This window comes from Uranotaenia lowii, chromosome 1, assembly GCF_029784155.1.
Source record: "Uranotaenia lowii strain MFRU-FL chromosome 1, ASM2978415v1, whole genome shotgun sequence".
Lineage (NCBI taxonomy): Eukaryota > Metazoa > Arthropoda > Insecta > Diptera > Culicidae > Uranotaenia > Uranotaenia lowii.
Window position 1 is genome coordinate 125647808 of NC_073691.1, and position 18037 is coordinate 125665844.

Genomic DNA, 18037 nt, shown 5'->3' on the forward strand with positions numbered 1-18037 from the left:
TCACTGGTTTCATCATCCTATACCAACACTGTTGATGTAAAAAAAATTTTGTACACGGAAAAAAATTGAGTGGTTATATCCCAAAGACGCTGTCATGATAATTTTACCATTTCAGCGCTATAGTATTTTCAACCACAAAAAGTTTAACATCGATTATGTAAAAGTGCGCATGAAACAATATTGAAATTACTATGTAGCTGGTAATTTTCGATAACTCTCAATGTTTGTTGTCGAAAATACTATGGTCATGATAATTTCATCATAATTTCTATCACAACTACCGTCCGCATAGTAATTTTGGCATTGTGGCACCAATTCATATCAACAAAATACTACGCACATCGTACTTTTGAGAACAAATCATATTTGACTCAAAAACATAAGTGCGTATGATAATTTTACTATGGTAAACATTCTTGTTGTTTACACTAATTCAGGATCATTAATCATCAAACCCGTGAGTTAAAAAACTAATTTTCAGCTGCTTTAAAGTTTCATAACTTTGAAAATCATTCCAGAGCATCGGGGAACACATTAACATTGACCGACGTGTGTCGGAAGTGTGAATTTTAATGTTTCAAATAATGTCATAATGCATGCATGCAAATAAACAAACAAACATACATAGTAATTTTACTATTTATATCAAGCTCCTCGCTCCTCCTAATCTTTATCATAACACATACTAGTTTCACCATGAAACATATTAATTTTACTTGGGACGAAGTGAAACAATGCATCATTTCATTGACAATTTTACTAAAACGCAGTCAAATTTACTATGCGCAGCCAAATTGAGCACATAGTAAAATAGCTATGCGTAAGGTATTATAAACAACAAAACATATTTGACTCAAAAATATGGTTGCCTTTTGTTCATTTAAACCACGGATTTAGTAATTTTACAATGATTTTTTTTTTGTGTGTAGAATTTTTCGTAGTATTATTTAACCCCTAAATGTATGCAGCATCCTTATTTTCAGTCAAAAATGTGAAAATAAGTTTTCACAGACCAAAAAACTACTGCAATTGGGTTTTCATGCGTAATGGTCTTTAAGCCATCACAAATATATTGAAAACTATAAATTTTCATACGAGTTCATAAGATTTTTCATTAAAAACAAAGTTTGTTACAAGTTACCCCATTTTCTAAGGAGAGTGAAAATCGCATGTTTTTAGAAAATTAAAAATAACTAAAGAAACCAATTTTGGACATTTTTGTTTTACTCAAATTATTTAAAATCGTTTATTTTGTATTTTGTGGGAAAATCGAATCGTTGGAATCTTGTTGAAAAGTAGGCTTTGATTTTTTTGACGCCGCACGCATTTTTTCGAGCTCCGATAACACGTTCGTCGCCACGTCACCCATATTCGGGTGACGGGTATATTTCCTGGGGAGCCCCTTCACATAAAAAAAACGTGTGACGCTCCCCAGCTAACATGAAATCGTAATAAAAATGATAATCCAAATCGACAAGTAAGACGTTTTCAATAACCATCGTAAACACGTTGGTATTGAGTGTTTTCTTATCATTCATTTAGCCCAAAAAAAGTGGAATCGTATAGCAGTTTAGTCAATTCGTTTACATGTCTCCAAAAAGTTGAGAATATGCTAATGCAATTGACACTCTTTCCGGTCTCTTCCTTTGACCGGTTCGTAAATATAAAATCTCACCTATAGAGCTGTAGCGTGGATAATCTCATCTGATGAGTTGGCATCGTGGTAAGATATCGGCCAGCCAACTCGGAGGACTGGAGTTCAAATCTCGGTCGAGGAAATTTTTTTTCGTTTATTTTGCTTTTTATGGGAAAATCGAATCGTTGGAATCTTGCCATTGTAGATACATCGACACCACTTTTGTAGTTATATGCTAATTTGGTTAGTTTAATACAATCTTGTCATCTGGTATATTTGTTTGAATAATTATGTTGATCCTGCGTTATACCTCCATACATGTTTGCTGGGTCTCTCACTCAAGTTAGCCGCTCAGTTAGGCCACACGTTTCTAATTTTGGAATCTCCCTCTTTTCTTTTTCGCTCCGATAATTTCTTTGGGCCCGGCAAGTAAAACTACCAAAATGAGCGTGGCGACGAACGTGTTAAAACTTCAATTAAATGAAGTTTGAAAAGTTAAAATAAGGGATTTTTCCGTTCGTGTTGTTCTAAAACGTTTGTGAAACACAAATCCAGTTTATAGTGAAAAAGTGAAACAAAATATTCCCCCAGCGTGGATGAGCAATTGAAGTGAGTCAGAGAAATAAGCCATAATGGTAGTGAATTTTCCCCCGATCTGTCGCTGATTCCTTGGGAAAGTCCGCTAATAGACCAAAAAGAAATCGTACAAGAAAAAGTGTTTTCTATTAAAGCTGAATGTGCACTTCGTCAGAAGTGTTGATGGCTCAAAAAAGACGTTTTTCTGGTTTACATTACGTTCTCACATTACGTTCTCTGAGTAACGGCTTACTGGGACCAGTAAATTTTCTGAAGTTGCTACTCGAAGATAAGTATCCTTTTTATACTCTGTTACTTTGATGGTGTGGTAAGTAGAAATGATGATCAATGTTATAAATTATTAAGCATAGCATAGCATAGCATTGGGTGACTACACACATCTTGAATTGGCTGATACAAGAGGTACAACCAACAATCAAGTCCAACACTAGATGCCAAAATGAGTACCTGGGTTCAATACTCATTTCAAGTGTTGTTATTGAGAATCAGTGTGGTACCAAACCAAGATGCACACCGTGACAAGTCAATATAATCACATGGGTATAATATGAACAGCGAAATAAACTTTTCAGGTGCAAGAGAACTCATGCGACCCTACAAACAAGGATGCTGTATCAGAAAGGTGGAGGGAGGGTTATTTGCGTTTATAGGACGCCCTACTTGACAAATAGGATTGATGAGTAAAAAAATATTAAAATTTACACATATACACAGATTAATGAAAATGGAAAGAACTCACCAATTTTTTGTTGTTGCTAAGCATTGACACTGCGCCCTGAGTCTTTCACGTGGTTCCAATATCTTGAAATTTCTCATCCTTCCAAATCCATTTCTGTATGAATTGAGCGGAGCTTCATATTTGTCTGCAGCTCGGACAAGATTCACATTTCATTACTAACTACAAATTTTCAAGCATTAGCTGTTTCAAAGAAATATTTAAACCAATAAATTGCAACTAAAGTTAAGTTCATTAATCCAGAATGTAGGATGCCTGAAGAACTTGTTGCAAATAACGCAAGCAAATTTTAAACTAAAAAGTTAAAATTAAAGCAAATACTTAGCCTGGGACTTAACAAACGGATTGAGCTCCGGGTTCGAATATTCCTTCGGGTGTCCACCTATCAGTGTTCAAAAAAGTCAATTTCCCTTAACGCAATACAACTTGAATGAGACAAAAACACTTTCTTCCCCATCTATTTGGACAGACAGCGAAAAAATATCAGATTGGCCTGGACTGACTTCATGATGATTGTGAATATATTTGTTTTATTCCATCATTCGTTCCGCAGTCAGTCATTACACAAAGTCATGACAGTTTGAGAAAATGTGAATGGATTTCAAATGTTCATCTTTTTAAGTCATTTTTTTAATGAATCTGCTTAAAGAATAAAAAGAACACTAAAACATTAGAAAACTCTAAAAATTTCTTTTCTACTTTCATAAAAAAAGCTAATAAACTTTCTGGAATATCCTTATCTTTCTTTAAACTCTCAGTCGATTCCAGAATAATCCTAACAGAAAAGCAGAATATTAATAACCCCATAAAATTGTATACCTCGAAGACGAAGTCAGATTTGTCATACTGTTTTTATTTAGAAACAATTTTCGTTCCAAACAGGAATATAAACTCTGAAGCAAATTTTGTTAAGCAAATGTTTCCAGAAACAGTAAACTTTTTCATAATAACTGCCTTCACTGACTTCAGCATTTTAATGACTGAGATTTTTAGGAGGATCGCTGTCAAGAATTTGGAAATGAAGTGACTTTTTATCGACCTTCAGTCAAAGATTGCTTTGTGAATTCTCAGCAGATATTAGGTTCAAAGCAAAATGTATACTGTGATTGAAAAATTATTTCACATTGTAACTCGCGGTTAACTCAGTGGGTGGGTGGTTTTGGTTAAAGGTGTATTGAGTGGAATTGTGAACTCAGGGTCGTAATCAGGAATCACCACGGGCTACTCCCTCTTGAGTACTGCAAGAGCACCCAAAATAGAGATGTCCAAAAGCGCAACAAACAAACCCTGTTATAAAAAGCGAGTGGTACCTCGCATGTCACCAACCGTTTTTCGGAGACTATTTTTGTATGGATGACCAAAGTGCAAAATCTTTCTCGGAACGTATCAGGGGGAGGCATGGGACAACGTAGCATAAACGAAGGAAAATCAAAGCAAAAAGTGGAAACAACTCCAACTAAATAATCACTGCAACAGGGTTAAAGTTTTACAAAATACAAGGCGGTTATTTATTGGCTGTACAAGCCCTGAACTGTACATCACTTTTAGGTGTATACTTGCGATTTCGGTGTAGTTTTCGTATTCTTCGAGTTGCATAAAACTCCGGAAATTCTTTCTCCTCGAAGCGGGCAGCTACTCTAGCGGATTCTCACCAGTTTCGGCGTCCCGAAATGGTGTTGAATCGAGATGATGCAGGCCGGAGTCAGCGTGGTTGTCAGGTGGAATCGGTTGAAGTTATGTCCACCGGGTCGAAGATATTTTCTGTCCGTATTTCTGTCGTATTTTTGTTGTTGGTGTTGGTTCGGCCCACAACCGCTGCCACGAGGTCGATCCGAAGCTTGTAGGATGAAAATTAAAAAGAAAAAGGTCCTCTGGACCTAACCAAAGAAATTACTACACCTGTGATGCAATGTTTTTTTAACCGCATGTTCTTTTTATAACTATTTTTAACAATTTTCATAAATATATATACAAACATTTTATAAATTTTACCTTTTTCTTCGTAAACTGTTTTTAACTTGTTATTTGTTTTCCGCCGTTGTTGTTTTACGTGATTTTAAGCTATTTTAAACAAACAATAACCTTAGTTTATTATAATAAACATAACCACGTGTTTTTAACATGTTTCGTACAAAGTTTATAACTTTTACCTTTTTGCGCACTATAAGTTTTAATATTTTTCGTTTTTGTAGTCGTTTTAACAATTAAGCTGTGATTGTAGCCTGTTACATAAAAAAGACATTTAAGTTTCACGATTCATACATGTAACATTTTCAAAGTTCGGTACGTACTACTTTTTTAGTGTTTTAATAAACGTTCATATTTGTAGTTTTAGCCACTTTTAACTATTTGTTTGTAACGTCCTTTTTTAACTTGTAGACGTATCTCCGTTTTTAACCCTGTAATTTTAGTAAAATATTTAGAATTTGTTGCACCACTTTACACAAAATTCGTACTTTTTACGTTAAGAACACGACGCGCACTTCTTTGCCCTAAGGCGTTCACGGACAGAAAGACTCTGCACTTGCTAGGCCGAATCTTCACCACCTCGAATTACATAAAGTTCATCCGACCGTCACACCAATATATAAGCACGTCATCAAACGGAACTGACGTGTGCGACGTTGATTGGGTGATAACACTTCCTCGCAATAACAAAAGCCTGTTCATCCGCGCCCATGGGTATCTCTCGGGAGAGAGTAGCCGCGTAGTGAGAGGGATGGGAGGTAAAATGGGACGAACCCCTGAGTGGCGATTGTTTTGACGTCTCTCGATGAGAGTTAGTGAGAACCCCTTACCAGGGATGTAGTCGATTTAGAAAAAGTGTCGGAGACACATTATTTTTATGTACAAGTAACAAACGGTTACATTACCTCATCATCCCTTCTCAAAATGAATGAAGTATCATTCATTTTGTAATTGGGGATATGAATGCAACAGTCCTTTAAATCAATTCTCATTTTAATGAAACAAAATGAAAATTTTACTTTCGGTTCGATATAATCACGATCAGTCTACTTCTCAATCAGCATATGATAGGAACAGAATCGTGTAACTCAGTAGGACTCACTTATTGACGGTCACTCATGACATCAGTCGAACAGTGAACAAGATTATAAGAAGAATCAATATTTCAAATGTAAACATTGGAGTAGAAGCTGATGGTTTTTCGAAACAGTTTTTGGTTGATTTTCACGGTAAAAGTCCTCGAAAGCGCTATTTATGGCAGTATTTAGGTAAATCTTGTTGTTAATCTATCTCTCTTTCATTTTTCAGCTAAACCTGCAGGAGGAAAAATCCGGAAGTGCCTCAACTAGTGACGAATTGACAGGAGCATCTTTTACAATGATGGAATTTCACAACTCATCCGAACGACGTCGTAAATTAAGCGATGGATGGACGTTGCTGAGCCTTTTCCAGTCTTCACATACCAGGGCCTGCAGTGCCAAGGACGGAAGGGAATCAGCCCCGGAGATCGGTTCTGGTAAGTTTTATGTATCGTCGAAGTTGGTCAACAGTTACTTTGTTGTGTTTTCTTTTTTTTTCTTTTCTTTTCAGGTGCTGGGCTTCAAATCAGTCGCGGAAAAAACACCAATGGGTTTTCCGGAGGAGTCAGCCAACTCGTACGAGTTTGTACCAACTCTTGCGAGCACCGTACAGGGAAGGTACACTGGACCTAGCTTGGCGTTATACCTGTTGGCGAAAGAGGACTGGCGAAAATTCCGCTTGTAAACCTGCTGGCCGATTTCGTACACTGGAGAAGAAGTTTTTGAACGTAAGTTGTAGTTTTTACTATTTTTCTCGTAGTTTTTCCTTATATTGGTTTTTACTAAGTCGCGAATAAATTGATTGGTTCGTAATTGCTGATCTTGTCGATCCAAATCCGAAATTCCTTTCTCGTCTCTATCGATTCGGTGCTCTTCGCCCGAATTCACGATTTCATGTCCGAAGATTACTTTATACGGTGAAAATCCTGTGGCACTATGCAGAGTGCTGTTTAAAGCATGTTCTACTTGCGGTATGCGTGTATCCCATTGTGTTTGATCAGACCTCACATAGGTCCTGATACAAGCATTAATGGTACGGTTAAGTCTTTCCACCGGATTGGATTGACTATGGTGGCGTGGATTCGTCCAGTGACGTACTTTGTATCTGTCGAGAAATGTTTTAAAATCTTTAGAAAGAAACGTCGAGGCATTGTCAGAAATTAAGTATTCGGGTGCGGAGTATCGCAGGAACCAATTCTCCTCAAGTAACTTGCACACTTGGGAGGTCGCAATTTTCTTAACGGGTAGAAGAAGACAAAACTTAGAAAAAATATCCATTATTACGAATAGGTGGGAGTTCCCTTGTTTGCTCCTGGGGAGGGATTGAATGAAATCGATTGCTACCAATTGAAAAGGCTTTGTTGCAACCCTTTGATTCCCCATTGGAGGGTGTTGAGAGCGATTAGTAGGTTTGGATTCTTTACAAATAGAACATTTAGCAATATAAGACTTTACATGCTGTGCCATTTTGGGCCAGTAGTAAAGTTTCCTGATTTTGGCGAGCGTTTTCTCGCACCCCTGATGTAAAGAATCGTCATGACACTCTGCCAAAATTTGTTCCTGCATGTCGGGAGGGACGCAAATTTTCCAGGAGAAATGATAGTCCGTAATGGGTTCTGGGGAGGATATAAATCGTTTCAAGATACCGTTTTCTAGCCTATAATCCTTGTTATTTTCGGGGACTATTTTTGTATGGATGACCAAAGTGCAAAATCTTTCTCGGAACGTATCAGGGGGAGGCATGGGACAACGTAGCATAAACGAAGGAAAATCAAAGCAAAAAGTGGAAACAACTCCAACTAAATAATCACTGCAACAGGGTTAAAGTTTTACAAAATACAAGGCGGTTATTTATTGGCTGTACAAGCCCTGAACTGTACATCACTTTTAGGTGTATACTTGCGATTTCGGTGTAGTTTTCGTATTCTTCGAGTTGCATAAAACTCCGGAAATTCTTTCTCCTCGAAGCGGGCAGCTACTCTAGCGGATTCTCACCAGTTTCGGCGTCCCGAAATGGTGTTGAATCGAGATGATGCAGGCCGGAGTCAGCGTGGTTGTCAGGTGGAATCGGTTGAAGTTATGTCCACCGGGTCGAAGATATTTTCTGTCCGTATTTCTGTCGTATTTTTGTTGTTGGTGTTGGTTCGGCCCACAACCGCTGCCACGAGGTCGATCCGAAGCTTGTAGGATGAAAATTAAAAAGAAAAAGGTCCTCTGGACCTAACCAAAGAAATTACTACACCTGTGATGCAATGTTTTTTTAACCGCATGTTCTTTTTATAACTATTTTTAACAATTTTCATAAATATATATACAAACATTTTATAAATTTTACCTTTTTCTTCGTAAACTGTTTTTAACTTGTTATTTGTTTTCCGCCGTTGTTGTTTTACGTGATTTTAAGCTATTTTAAACAAACAATAACCTTAGTTTATTATAATAAACATAACCACGTGTTTTTAACATGTTTCGTACAAAGTTTATAACTTTTACCTTTTTGCGCACTATAAGTTTTAATATTTTTCGTTTTTGTAGTCGTTTTAACAATTAAGCTGTGATTGTAGCCTGTTACATAAAAAAGACATTTAAGTTTCACGATTCATACATGTAACATTTTCAAAGTTCGGTACGTACTACTTTTTTAGTGTTTTAATAAACGTTCATATTTGTAGTTTTAGCCACTTTTAACTATTTGTTTGTAACGTCCTTTTTTAACTTGTAGACGTATCTCCGTTTTTAACCCTGTAATTTTAGTAAAATATTTAGAATTTGTTGCACCACTTTACACAAAATTCGTACTTTTTACGTTAAGAACACGACGCGCACTTCTTTGCCCTAAGGCGTTCACGGACAGAAAGACTCTGCACTTGCTAGGCCGAATCTTCACCACCTCGAATTACATAAAGTTCATCCGACCGTCACACCAATATATAAGCACGTCATCAAACGGAACTGACGTGTGCGACGTTGATTGGGTGATAACACTTCCTCGCAATAACAAAAGCCTGTTCATCCGCGCCCATGGGTATCTCTCGGGAGAGAGTAGCCGCGTAGTGAGAGGGATGGGAGGTAAAATGGGACGAACCCCTGAGTGGCGATTGTTTTGACGTCTCTCGATGAGAGTTAGTGAGAACCCCTTACCAGGGATGTAGTCGATTTAGAAAAAGTGTCGGAGACACATTATTTTTATGTACAAGTAACAAACGGTTACAACATTCATGCTTGTATGTCAACAGTTTTAAGCACTGTCACCTATGCTGTAACCATCCCTATAAACCGCTAGACTACATTCTGATGGGAGGAAACGGTTGCTCACACGTTTGACTGACTGCACCATCGAAGCGGTTGGCCGTGCCTGATGAGTCGAGAAATTCTCCGACACACATAGCTTTTCCAATTTGGGGTCTTTTTAGGCTTGATTATGAATATTCCTAATATTTATTAACTTTTTAAATTAACAAAAATTCAGAGTTAGAAAAAAAACACGTCCTGCTTCAGTCGAAGACTACTTCGATCTGAAGATCAATGTTATAAATTATTAAATATATAATAGCTTAACTCTATTACATGGATTGAATGGGGGGTTGGACAGGGCATCTAATGACCGGAAAACTGATATACAATGGATTGTGGGTTCAAGCTATCCGAAGTAAAGGAGATAAGGGCATAAAGGCCACCTTAAGGAAAACGCTTATTTAACCATAGAGAACAGTTAGAATATGTGAATTACATCATTGTTTCGTGTTCAGTGTGTGTGTGTGTGTGTGTGTGTGTGTGTGTGTGTGTGTGTGTGTGTGTGTGTGTGTGTGTGTGTGTGTGATCCATCCAACGACCCCCTGAGCTGGCAGGTATGTTATGCAAAAGACGCAATTTTAATCTATTTGATTAAAACTGTTCGATTGCGGGTGCTGGCGGTGTTAGCTCTATTGAAATTCCAGAAACCCATTTCAGAATGACAGAGACCTAGCTGCACATTCCGAGGTTACTTTCCTTGTCAATAAGCCCCGCCTAATCATAGCCACATGGCCAAGTGGGTCATGTAGTTATGATTAGACATTCCATCTCTTATTGTTGACGTATTCAACTACTAGATTAATATAATTGCCTAATTATATTAAAATAGTACCCTAACTTGTCCAATAAAAGATAGACGTGTATTTAATTTTATGGCGATATACATTTAAGATAACAATTATATCATGGGAAAAGATTATTGTATAAGATAAAGGAAAAAAATATGAAAGGAAATATTTAGATGCTTATCGAAAGAGCTGAAAACAAATATCATTAAAAATCACTAAAATTTTTGTTGAACATAAATAATAAAAAATATCCAATGCACAATTCGTTCGTATTTTAATGTTGAAAAATCTGATTTGTGGTTGAGTATTCCTCTGATTGAAAGCTGCAATAAATTATTAATACAAAACAAATTAAACGCCATGCGCCAATCATGCTTTTCAAGGAATGAAGGTAAACTGCGACCTTTCTGTGAATAACAATTTTAAAATGGCAATATACAAATAAAAACAAATTCACATATACAATATATACGATAAAATAGATATAAAAAATATAATGAGATGAAAAATATAACAGTTATTTTAAACATTTCAACTTAGATTTGCTGGTAGCGTTTATTAGTTCCGTCTTCGGCCTTTGCTCTTCTCTTTCCTGGGAAAAATAAATATTTTCAACAATTATTTATTATTTGAGTAAGTATAAGTATAAATGATATTTCAATATTTATTTTTTTGTTTTACTCCAGAACAAGGGTTCTGCTCCAACCAATCTTTTTCAAGTCTACGTTATTTTGTTGGTTTACTGAAAAGACTAGTAGTACAAAATGAAACAAAAGCATAGCAGACGTCGTGTGAAGGAAATCGTTACTGGAGTTGGATAACAAACATTCAAAATTTATAGCATCTTTATAATACAAATTGAAAGTTTCCTTGCCCTATAAATAAACTCTAAGAATCATGTATTATAAGCGACTAATCAATTACAACCGTTTCTTTAAAAAAAAAAACTAACGTTGATTGAAATCTGGCAACTCTGTAAATAAGTTGTCATGGTTCAAGTCATCTGACCGAAACTATGTTGTATCTTCCGTAACTTTGAACTTCCAGAGTTTTTATAAACGTTCGTGTCCTGGACACGAACCTTAGACTGCCAATAATCTCGAATCATGCTCAGACCACTGTGACCATATTACCACATCTGAATGAGGATTGACCAGCGTAAACCACTTAAAGTACAGGTTGAAATGGTTGATCGATAAATTAACACTTAACTTTGGACTACCAATTTCATTTTTTTAATTCTTATTGAAAAAAATAACAATTTTGTGACGTTGCGAAAAAAAAATTGAATTAGATGTAACACTAGCGCCACTTTGTATAAGAAATTATGTGGAATTAATTGGAAGTTCATTGAGCTTTGAGAACTTGTGCCCGGACTTGCGTGAAAGTTTCAACACAACTTAGTGATGAATTTTTCGAGCCTTGCTCCGAAAATAAAAATGGCTAGAATGGCAAAAATTTTCTAAACTGATTAGGCACCAATATAAAATTATCGATAAAACCACCGAATTTGTTAAATAAATAAACAAAACAAAAAACAAAAAAAAACTTATCTTGAACCTCTCCTCTCAATCCGGCTGCTATGGCTCATCCTCTATCACAGCTTTCGTTGGTTAGGCGTCCGGGAGGGCGTAGTACAAGCCCCATACTACGCAGTTCTTCCAGAAAAGAAAACGCATCTTGTGGAAAATCATCACCATCACAAACCATTAAACAACACTTGCACAAGACCGGATATTCCGCGAAAACGTTACACGAACATTGAATATCTTTTCGGAATCATATTTTAAAAAATATCACCGGAAACATACAAAAAACTTTAAATATATAAGGACCGAAACACGAGCAACCTCCATTCGGCAGCAGCGTTGCCAGCCTCCCCCTACATCATTGTTTCGTGTTCAGACACTCAAATTGTCTATTTTCTAGTTTGCTGAAACTTGAAAAACTAGATAAAAACGTTTAAAAATGCATTTTTTTTAAATTTTGCCAAAAGCTGAAAACCAGTCACTGTAGGGGCATAATGAGAACCACCACTGGGGCAGTATAAGCAACATTAATCGAGGCAAAATGAGCGTTTTCTGCAGGGGAGTCTAGCAGCGAATTCAACTCGATGAAGTCAATTGTATACTAGAGCTACATCTGTCGATTGGGCCTTTTGGTAAGGTGTCGGAGAGGTAATCAGTAGACTCAAGTTCGATTCCTGGTCAAGATGATTTTTTTTTCATTTATCATTCATTAACGATGCATTTTGCACTAAACGGTGAGCCGTAGATTCATCAAACAAAGAAATTACAAAAAAATTTATTAATTATTTAAAAATCTAGGTCTGTTTGTAGAATTCAAACAATGAACACATGCTCATACATTATATTTCTGGTGTTTTGTTTGACAGATGATGCTACTAGCCGTATAATGTTACAATAAAAAAATCAATCATGAATGGTATGTGAAAATAAATCCCCTCGAACAGGATTCGAACTCGAGTCTAATGATTACATCTCCGACATCTTACCAATAAGCCAAATCGTCAGCTGTAGCTCTATTTTTCAGTTGACTTCATCGTGTTAAATTCGCTGCTAGGTTATACGGCAGAAAACGCTCATCTTGCCCTGATTAAAAATGCTGCTGTTATTTTTGTTTGCCTAAAGCGGGCCATAGACTACACAAATTGGCCTGTACAAATTCGATGATTCCACGACGGTTGTTTGATCTATGCTCGCCCACACACGATACAAACATATTTCACGCGAACACAAACGATTGCTGGCGAAAACAGCAACAGCAACAAAAAAACCATCTCCACCCCGGCTGGGAGAATTTTTTCAAACAAATAAACCAGGTATAAAGTTTGTATTAAACTTACCAAAATAGCATAAAGCTACAAAAATGGAGGCGATATATCAATAATGACATGATTGAAAATGATTTAACTTAATCACAAAAAGCAAAATAAACAATTTTTAGTATTTTGAGTAAAACGAAAAAAAAATTCTCTACCGAGAGTTGAACTCCAGTCCTCCGAATGTGCTGTCCGACATCTTCCCAGCTAACATAAAATCGTAATAGAAATGATAATCCAAATCGAATATTAAGACATATTCAATAACCATCGTAAACAAGTTGGTATTGAGTGATTTTCTATCATTCATTTACGAGAAGCTTTGCTCAAAAAAAGTTGAATCGGATAGCAGTTGAGTCAATTCGTAAATATGTCTCCAAAAAGTTGAGAATACGCTAATTTGACATTTACGATTTGAGTAAACTGATTTACGATAAATGAGCGGTCCTTCCTTCTTTCTCCCTTTGACCGGTTCGTGAACAGAAAATCTCACATATAGAGCTATGGCGCGAATCATTTCAACTGATGAGTTGGCATAGTGGTAAGATACCGGACAGACATCTCGGAGGCTGGAGTTCAAATCTCGGTCCGGGAATTTTTTTTTTCGTTTTACTCAAATTACTTCAAATCGTATATTCTGCATTTCGTGGGGAAATCGAATCGTTAAAATCTTTGTCATTGTAGATATATCGCCTCCACTTTTAGAGCTATATGCTATTTTGGTAAGTTTAATACAATCTTTTCATCTGGTATATTCGTTTGATTAATTCTGTTGTTCCTGCGATATACCCTCTTAAATGTTTGCTGGGTTACTACAATACCAACTCATCAATTGATTTGTGCCACGCTCTATAATTGAGATTTTAATTTTACGGTCCGGTCAAGGTAAAAAAAAAGGGGCCGTTCAGATACCAGACAGAAAAATGAGATTTTTGACCCCCTCCCCCCTCCGTGGACATTTGGCAAACCCCTACCCCCCCTCTCGGATGCCCACGCTGACAGAATTGAAATTGTTTTTTTTTCTAAATCTTATTTGACAGTTAGAAAATACCACTTTCTGCCTTTTCGATATTGCAATGGCTGATTTAAAAAAAAAGAATTCATCATTTCCTGATACCTATAAAATAATTTTATAAATTTTAAATTTCTAAACTATCATATGTATGTATTTATAACTTGCTTTCGAGTAGCTATTTATTGTTCAAACTTATACTGGAAAGCTTTGAAATTTTAAGATTTTTATTTAAACATCTTAATATTTATTCACCTTTAGAAAACATTTTAAAAGTCAGTTTGCCCACGGGGACATGACCCAAACCCCTACCACCCGCTCCGTGGACAAGCGTAGACATTTCCATACCCCCCTCTCCCCCCTAAGTTGTCCACGTGGTATGTGAATGGCAGGAGACAGGATAGAGCGTCAATTGAAGGCTCGCCCATTTATTAAAAAAACAGTTCATTTTTAGATAACGATTAACGTAATATCAAACTATCACATTCTCAATTTTTGGCTACATATTTACAAACTGATCAACTTGCAGTAGGGGAGATAAGGGCATAATGGCCACCTTAAGGAAAACGCTTATTTAACCATAGAGAACAGCTGTAATATGTGAATTACATCATTGTTTCGTTTTCAGACACTCAAATAGTCTATTACCTAATTGATCTAAATTCTCTGACTCTAGTTCTAGTAGTGCCACCTATACTGGGTTGTTCGGGACAGTCTCTAGAACACTCCTGATATAGTGGCTACGAGTTTATATCGAGGTATTTGAACAACATTTTTCAAACATTGAAATTGCATTTTTTTTATTTTCAACAAAAAATCTGCATACTGAACTTTGAAACACTATAACTCGCCTCTGACCCTAGTTCTGGTAGTGCCACATATACTGGGTTGTTTGGGACAGTCTCTAGAACACTCCTGATATAGTGGCTACGAGTTTATATCGAGGTTTTTGAACAACATTTTTCAAACATTGAAATTGCATTTTTTTCTATTTTCAACAAAAAATCTGCATACTGAACTTTGAAACCCTATAACTCGCCTCTGACCCTAGTTCTGGTAGTGCCACCTATACTGGGGTTGTTCGGGACAGTCTCTAGAAACACTCCTGATATAGTGACTACGAGTTTATATCGAGGTTTTTGAACAACATTTTTTTAAACATTGAAATTGCATTTTTTTTTATTTTCAACAAAAAATCTGCATACTGAACTTTGAAACCCTATAACTCGCCTCTGACCCTAGTTCTGGTAGTGCCACCTATACTGGGTTGTTCGGGACAGTCTCTAGAACACTCCTGATATAGTGGCTACGAGTTTATATCGAGGTTTTTGAACAACATTTTTCAAACATTGAAATTGCATTTTTTTAAATTTTCAACAAAAAATCTGCATACTGAACTTTAACACCCTATAACTCGCCTCTGACCCTAGTTCTGGTAGTGCCACATATACTGGGTTGTTTGGGACAGTGTCCTAGAACACTCCTGATATAGTGGCTACGAGTTTTTATCGAGGTTTTTGAACAACATTTTTCAAACATTGAAATTGCATTTTTTTTTATTTTCAACAAAAAATCTGCATACTGAACTTTGAAACCCTATAACTCGCCTCTGACCCTAGTTCTGGTAGTGCCATCTATACTGGGTTGTTCGGGACAGTCTCTAGAACACTCCTGATATAGTGGCTACGAGTTTATATCGAGGTTTTTGAACAACATTTTTCAAACATTGAAATTGCATTTTTTTTTATTTTCAACAAAAAATCTGCATACTGAACTTTGAAACCCTATAACTCGCCTCTGACCCTAGTTCTGGTAGTGCCACCTATACTCGGTTGTTCGGGACAGTCTCTAGAACACTCCTGATATAGTGGCTACGAGTTTATATCGAGGTTTTTGAACAACATTTTTCAAACATTGAAATTGCATTTTTTTTTATTTTCAACGAAAAATCTGCATACTGAACTTTGAAACCCTATAACTCGCCTCTGACCCTAGTTCTGGTAATACCACCTATACTGGGTTGTTCGGGACAGTCTCTAGAACACTCCTGATATAGTGGCTACGAGTTTATATCGAGGTTTTTGAACAACATTTTTCAAACATTGAAATTGCATTTTTTTTTATTTTCAACGAAAAATCTGCATACTGAACTTTGAAACCCTATAACTCGCCTCTGACCCTAGTTCTGGTAGTGCCACCTATACTGGGTTGTTCGGAACAGTCTCTAGAACACTCCTGATATAGTGGCTACGAGTTTATATCGAGGTTTTTGAACAACATTTTTCAAACATTGAAATTGCATTTTTTTTTACTTTCAACGAAAAATCTGCATACTGAACTTTGAAACCCTATAACTCGCCTCTGACCCTAGTTCTGGTAGTGCCACCTATACTGGGTTGTTCGGGACAGTCTCTAGAACACTCCTGATATAGTGGCTACGAGTTTATATCGAGGTTTTTGAACAACATTTTTCAAACATTGAAATTGCATTTTTTTAAATTTTCAACATAAAATCTGCATACTGAACTTTAACACCCTATAACTCGCCTCTGACCCTAGTTCTGGAAGTGCCACCTATACTGGGTTGTTCGGGACAGTCTCTAGAACACTCCTGATATAGTGGCTACGAGTTTATATCGAGGTTTTTGAACAACATTTTTCAAACATTGAAATTGCATTTTTTTCTATTTTCAACAAAAAATCTGCATACTGAACTTTGAAACCCTATAACTCGCCTCTGACCCTAGTTCTGGTAGTGCCACCTATACTGGGTTGTTCGGTACAGTCTCTAGAATACTCCTGAATATAGTGGCTACGAGTTTATATCGAGGTTTTTGAACAACATTTTCAAACATTGAAATTGCATTTTTTTAAATTTTCAACAAAAAATCTGCATACTGAACTTTAACACCCTATAACTCGCCTCTGACCCTAGTTCTGGTAGTGCCACCTATACTGGGTTGTTCGGGACAGTCTCTAGAACACTCCTGATATAGTGGCTACGAGTTTATATCGAGGTTTTTGAACAACATTTTTCAAACATTGAAATTGCATTTTTTTTATTTTCAACGAAAAATCTGCATACTGAACTTTGAAAACCCTATAACTCGCCTCTGACCCTAGTTCTGGTAGTGCCACCTATACTGGGTTGTTCGGGACAGTCTCTAGAACACTCCTGATATAGTGGCTACGAGTTTATATCGAGGTTTTTGAACAACATTTTTCAAACATTGAAATTGCATTTTTTTTTATTTTCAACAAAAAATCTGCATACTGAACTTTGAAACCCTATAACTCGCCTCTGACCCTAGTTCTGGTAGTGCCACCTATACTGGGTTGTTCGAGACAGTCTCTAGAACACTCCTGATATAGTGGCTACGAGTTTATATCGAGGTTTTTGAACAACATTTTTCAAACATTGAAATTGCATTTTTTTTTATTTTCAACAAAAAATCTGCATACTGAACTTTGAAACCCTATAACTCGCCTCTGACCCTAGTTCTGGTAGTGCCACCTATACTGGGTTGTTCGGGACAGTCTCTAGAACACTCCTGATATAGTGGCTACGAGTTTATATCGAGGTTTTTGAACAACATTTTTCAAACATTGAAATTGCATTTTTTTTTATTTTCAACGAAAAAATCTGCATACTGAACTTTGAAACCCTATAACTCGCCTCTGACCCTAGTTCTGGTAGTGCCACCTATACTGGGTTGTTCGGGACAGTCTCTAGAACACTCCTGATATAGTGGCTTACGAGTTTATATCGAGGTTTTTGAACAACATTTTTCAAACATTGAAATTGCATTTTTTTTTATTTTCAACGAAAAATCTGCATACTGAACTTTGAAACCCTATAACTCGCCTCTGACCCTAGTTCTGGTAGTGCCACCTATACTGGGTTGTTCGGGACAGTCTCTAGAACACTCCTGATATAGTGGCTACGAGTTTATATCGAGGTTTTTGAACAACATTTTTCAAACATTGAAATTGCATTTTTTTTTATTTTCAACGAAAAATCTGCATACTGAACTTTGAAACCCTATAACTCGCCTCTGACCCTAGTTCTGGTAGTGCCACCTATA

At 36.6% G+C, this 18037-nt stretch overlaps 2 long non-coding RNA genes across 6 annotated transcripts; both read right to left on the reverse strand.

Moving 5' to 3' along the window:
* Positions 1–4118: 4118 nt before the first annotated feature.
* LOC129739833 (uncharacterized) lies at positions 4119–6783 on the reverse strand. 3 transcript variants are annotated; one of them, XR_008735986.1, is made up of 5 exons: positions 5426–6783; positions 5261–5368; positions 5120–5191; positions 4962–5030; positions 4119–4846 (listed from the first exon to the last, which is right to left on the reverse strand). It is a non-coding gene; the product is annotated as an uncharacterized LOC129739833 (long non-coding RNA). The 3 variants fall into 3 exon arrangements; XR_008735985.1 differs by having other exon boundaries at positions 5261–6783; XR_008735984.1 differs by having other exon boundaries at positions 5120–6783.
* Positions 6784–7739: 956 nt separating this feature from the next.
* LOC129739831 (uncharacterized) lies at positions 7740–9164 on the reverse strand. 3 transcript variants are annotated; one of them, XR_008735983.1, is made up of 5 exons: positions 8816–9164; positions 8651–8758; positions 8510–8581; positions 8352–8420; positions 7740–8236 (listed from the first exon to the last, which is right to left on the reverse strand). It is a non-coding gene; the product is annotated as an uncharacterized LOC129739831 (long non-coding RNA). The 3 variants fall into 3 exon arrangements; XR_008735982.1 differs by having other exon boundaries at positions 8651–9164; XR_008735981.1 differs by having other exon boundaries at positions 8510–9164.
* Positions 9165–18037: the final 8873 nt, after the last annotated feature.